Source organism: Adiantum capillus-veneris, chromosome 17 (assembly GCF_014529385.1).
Source record: "Adiantum capillus-veneris isolate H3 chromosome 17, ASM1452938v2, whole genome shotgun sequence".
Lineage (NCBI taxonomy): Eukaryota > Viridiplantae > Streptophyta > Polypodiopsida > Polypodiales > Pteridaceae > Adiantum > Adiantum capillus-veneris.
In genome coordinates, this window is record NC_140947.1 from 97,926,128 (window position 1) to 97,932,021 (window position 5,894).

Sequence of the window (5,894 nt, forward strand, 5' to 3'; positions counted from 1 at the left end):
TCATCCCGCGGCAAGCTCACTTTTTTGTAGGGGTTGTATCAACACCCCGAAGCAGGACAACATTGTCAACCTTCAAAATGAAGTTGGAAAACTTCACAAGGAGAATGAGGAGCTCGAGCAAAGACTTGTTGCCATCGAGACACGGCTTGCCGCAATGGAAAACTGCAAGAAAGAAGAGATGGAAGTCAAGTTCAGAAAACAAAGGCAGAAGTGGAGACCATTCTCTCAAAGGAGGTCAAAAATCAAGTGCACAAGGTAATCTTTGGCAAGGTCAAAGATCGTGTGGCATGAACGCTACGCGAGCGACAACGACAAGAGGACATCTCCCTCAATGTTCACATCGATGGACTCCCAAGTGACTAGAAAGGGGAGGGAGATCACAAGTTTCACAAGTGCTTTTCTCGTATCCAAGAAGTAACCCCCTTGGTACAATGGGCTCCAGCAACAATCACCTTTCTTACACATGAGCATCACACCAATCACGCAATCCTCACTTTCAAGACCAAGGTGAATTGAATCAAACTCCTTGAGCAATCAAGGCTTCTCAAGGATACTAAAATTTGGTTTGCAGAAGATCTCACACCCACCCAACTCAAACAAAAAAAGGCAGAACTCCAGAAGATGCGTGAAGCACACACAAGAGGGAAATGGGCAGTCTATCGAGGAGGTAAAGCCATTATTCAGGAGTTTCAAACTTACAAGCCGGCCCCCTCCTCACGTTCCCCTTCTTAGTTTTTTTCATTTTAACTTTTCCTTTTGACACCTCTAATTTGGACCCTCAATCCTTAATTGAGATGTATTTCATGATCCTCCTGCTTAGAAGAACCCCTTTGTAATGTTTTGATTTTGGTCCCATGGGTCATATTTGACCTTCACGGACGATAATTTAATCTATCAACCTCTCTCTCTCTCTCTCTCTCTCTCTCTCTCTCTCTCTCTCTCTCTCTCTCTCTCTCTCTCAATAAAACTAGGCAAGAATGAATAAATTCCATATTTGATAATTAAACCACCACTGCTCTATATGATGGTAGATTATAACAACGAGAAGAATGGTGCCACTCCAAAGCAACATTGAGGTTTGCATTTAACAAGGTTTAGATTTTACACTTGGCAAAAGCACTACTTTGAGAGAATCATCCTCACAAATTCATTGTAATTTACATGTCCATCACCATCAACATCTACCTCTTGAATTGTTTCATCAACCTCTTCATTTGTCAGCTTCTCTCCCAGATTTTCCATCACATGGTGAAGCTAAAAAAAAATAAACCCATTCAGGAGCTTATCAAAAACCTTGAATGCTTGTTTAACCTTCTCTTTAGTGTCAGTATCCTTCATCTTGGGAGCCATCAAATTCAAGAAATTAGGAAAATTGATAGTTCCATTTCCATTTGCATCCACTTTATTGATCATCTCCAATAGCTTTGCTTCTGTCGAGTTTTGTCCAATTGAGTGCATCACTGTACCAAGCTCTTTAGTGGTGATATTGCCATTTCCATCTTTGTCAAAGAGACTGAAATGAGATATGCTCTCTGTTCAATCGCTCAGCCCTCGTGCCAGAGAAGGCACGCATAGAGGAGGGAGCAAAAGAAGACGATAGAAAGAATAAGGAGCCGTAAGAAGAGGTATGATGAAGAATGGTGAGTCGTAAGGAGGAGGATTGTGTCTCCCTCCACACTATGAAGGTGCCGATCCTTGACCTACCTCTCTCTCTCTCTCTCTCTCTCTCTCTCTCTCTCTCTCTCTCTCTCTTTTGAATCACAAATGAAACAAGTAGATACATACTTTAGTTTCACATTGAAAATACTCAAAACAAACCAACCAGTTGTCCACCCCTACACACAACACTTGGTCAGAAGCATCTCAAAAAGAGAAGAGGAGAATTCATGGAGAATAATTCTGGTCCCATGAGATTCTTTCATAGAGAACAATAAAACTCTACTAATCATAATTGAAACTACATGTCAATATGCTCCTTCCACATGAAAACTGCCTTTGTGAGAGATTCCAAGGTGGTTGTAGCTAAGCATACGTCAATGATACTTCACAAAGCCAATGTCCTTGGAATAGATGTGGAAGCACTACCCACAACACATCAATTGTACTTCTGTACAAGCCCATGAACATTTCTAGGCACGAGAGCTTACGCCGTACTTCTTGGGGTGGGAATTCCAGGCCACATTGTGCCCTGTGGCCGACCTAGAAGCCTAGCGTGGAGAGCCTCTCTCTCTCTCTATCTCTATCTCTCTCTCTCACACCCACATGAAAGAGGTTCTAAAACTCCCAAAAGCAGTCTGCGGAACTGCGGACTATTTTCAAGTAATTTGAAATGCTTAAACTATAGCATATCCTATCCTTATGTTATGCAATGCTCCATAGAGTGATGAATTGTTCACTGCATTGGACAATGAGGCAAGCCCGTTCAATCTTAACAAGATGACAAAGTTCGGATTTGTGCCTGGGTCACCAAAGGAGATTGAACTCAAATACTGAATTCCCAGCTTGCACGACCACAGATTGCGACGGCAGCCTAGAGTTATTGAAGACGAGACTGTTGACAGAGGAAGCATTGGTCTGAAACGAGCTCAAAAGAAAGGATGGAGGGCGATATTATTAGAATTAGGGCTAGCAAAGAGGAGTTGATGGTGGTTACTAGCAGTAGTTGCTGCAGAGAGCCAAAGGGGCAACCCATTACCATGGCCAGCTGATGAAGAGGAGGCTCCATTCATAAGTCAAAAGGAGACATTATGTGGTCAAGCAAGCTGCTACCTTTATAGGGCAGGTCCAAGTTGGTGGCACCGCCAAGAATGCCGCAAAATAAAGAGGTGCCGCTAACCTGTGCTAGCTGCACTGCCACTGCACTAGAGACCTGGGTGCTCGACAAGTAGTGATCTCTCTCTCTCTCTCTCTCTCAGGTCGTCACCTCTATCTGCAACTATTAGAGGCTCTTCATAAGTCACTGCATCTCCAAACTGTTGAGCGGTGCGTAAGATCTATACTGAGGACTATGTCTCCCTCTGCAATAATGGTGGGGGTCCTTGACCTGACTTAGTCTCTCTCTCTCTCTCTCTCTCTCTCTCTCTCTCTCTCAGGTCGTCACCTCTATCTGCAACTATTAGAGGCTCTTCATAAGTCACTGCATCTCCAAACTGTTGAGCGATGCGTAAGGTCTATACTGAGGAATATGTCTCCCTCTGCAATAATGGTGGGGGTCCTTGACCTGACTTTCTCTCTCTCTCTCTCTCTCTCTCTCTCTCTCTCACAGGTCTAAAAAATCTTGAAAACAGTCAGCGGCGACGCGGATTGGTTTGAGTAGTTTTGAAATACTTTAATAATAGCAAAATGATTGCGCTACAAAGACACAGAGCGGTAGAAGCCCGTCCTTACTTGCTCATAGAGAGTAGAGACAGCAGCGGTTGTAGTGTGTTGTGTGCTCTGCATTGACAACAATGAGAGCTTTGCCATTGCGCATGAGAATGTGAGAGAGAGAGAGAGAGAGAGAGAGAGAGAGAGATCCTCACAAACCGGCATACATATCGACCAGAGCACGGCCAGGACCAACATCCTTTGATGAAAATCTTCTCATGAAATTTGCACGACCAACCTCGGCAGTGTTTGGGAAAAATCATTTTCCCAAACAGAAAAAATTCCTTTCCTTGGATTTGCCGAGAGGAAATTTTGCAAAATTGGGTTTATTATTTGGGTTTTTACGCTAGTTTTTTCTATTTTGGGATGGAATTTTTTCTTTTCCCTGTGCCCTCAACCGGCATGTTTTAAATTGAAAACAGTACGATATTCAGCTAAGACACATTTTCCTTGAACACTGCCTCTAGGAGACCTTTCCCTAACAGCATGTGACGAGCAATCAATAGGGTACCCATATGCTGAGTTAGGATCTAATTTATTATTTTTTCCCTGATAACATCCTAGGCAAAAGAAAATTTGAAGCAAACAAATCTTGTTATTTTCAAAATAGTGATAGCCGTTTTTTGGCTATCCAAATTGCCATAGTGAGTTACCTCACCCTACCAAAATCACCCAAACACTGTGGCTATCCCTACCATTTCATTGTACATAGGCGTATGTGAGTTGGGGGCTTTTCCCATATCTCCTTTAAAAACCCTCAATTAGATAGTCACTGTGCTAGTTGAGCCAAAAAAATAAAAAAATAATTAAAAAAAGGTATATTATGGCCTCTTTGTGTGTAAATATTTCATTGTATATAGGACCTAAATAAAAAGATTTTTCATAATTATTTTGATATTATTTAAATATTCCTACCTAGGTGTGTGTTATTTATGCTATGTACATTGCCTCACCATTACCACAATTTTTCTTACTATTTTTCATACTCTTTATTCCATATAGAAATACTTTCATGCAAGCTTCTCTTATTTTTGGTGTAACTCCACCCCAACAAAAATTAAAAAAAACTAGTTTTATTTGTGTGTATATATTTTCAGTATTGTTATTTTTCTCTTCTTACAATTATTCTCTTTTACCCTCATAAATTAGAACACCAAAATTATTCATCTTTTTATGACAGTCTCATAATGACGAAGATTTACTTTTAAACTTGACCCCTTTTTATTTTTCCACCTATATTATTTATAGTTTGACATGTACATATTTTTTGGACCCCTCAATATTTGATTTCCTTAGTTGTATTATTCACTTATATCATGATCTCAATAATATCTTCAATTATAGACCCACAAAATAAGGTCAAAGATATGTGGCATGCATGCATGCACTATGGAGGGCTCACTCTTGGAGGCATTCAAAAGAATCATCCAAAGAAGGACCCCATAAAGACTTTGTGCAGTGGGAAAGACAGTCGGTTTTGCTCAATTTTTAAAGGTCACATGCTCTCCAAATTTGAAAAGGTGATACAAACAAAAGTTGTACCTCATGGGCTGAAATTTTGTCTTAAATGTTTTCATATTTTTTTGAGCTACAATCTGTGAGCTATGATTTTATTGGTGGACCCCAATTTGCCCATGCCATGCAGACACACTCTCTCTTCCACTTTATCATTTTCCTCTTTCACACACACTTCTCCACTCATCATCCCCATCTCTCTCACCTCTCCTCTCTGCACCCTACTCACCTTCTCCTCAACCCTACTCACCCTACTCACCTCCCCTCTCTGCACCCTACTCACCTTCTCCTCAACCTTGAAGAATAAGAGAACCATGGTGAACTCATGCCTTCTACACACACTTCCATTCCAAAATTGACCACCTAGTCTGATGTTTCGTCCTCCAAATTACCCATATCTATAAAAAAAACCACAAAATTCATCCTTTTCTCTTGAAAGACAGCATCATGGTGATTGATTACTCATATTCAATTACCTTGGCTCCCAAGGAAGGTCAAGAGTGGAGAAAAACGTACCGTTAAAGCTAGTGGACCATCAACAAGCGTCAAAATTGGTCCTACTCAAAACACTTGGAGCATCAACCTTATAAGAAATCCATCTTTTCTTACCTCTTTAGAGTTTTTCTTCCTTATTCGTATCCTGCATGGATACTCCTATTGTAAATATCTAATTCCATTTGTAAAATAATAAAAATACTAACTCTACTAATCTACTAACACTAACCCACTATGAAAAGTCCTATCACCTCCATTTCTCTCCTCTCTCTTTTCTTCATCTATCTCCACCAACTTCTTGATAAGTCCAAGAAAACGAAATTAGATAAGTGCTGAAAATCTAACCCAACCATGGTTAGAGGAGTAACCCTAGCCCTCAAAATTTCTATAAAAGGAGGGTGTAGCTAGCACAAAAAGGGAGAAGCCATCAGCAAGAGCACTATGCTATAGCTTGAGAAGCCAAGCTCAACCTCTTGAGAAGGAGCTCTTGGGCGGAATATCATTGGCTTATGCATATG

The 5,894-nt window shown here is 40.8% G+C and overlaps 1 pseudogene; it reads right to left on the reverse strand.

Annotated features, from left to right (window-relative positions):
• Window positions 1-1,119: 1,119 nt before the first annotated feature.
• On the reverse strand, window positions 1,120-1,458 carry LOC147437757 (calmodulin-2/4-like; annotated as a pseudogene).
• Window positions 1,459-5,894: the final 4,436 nt, after the last annotated feature.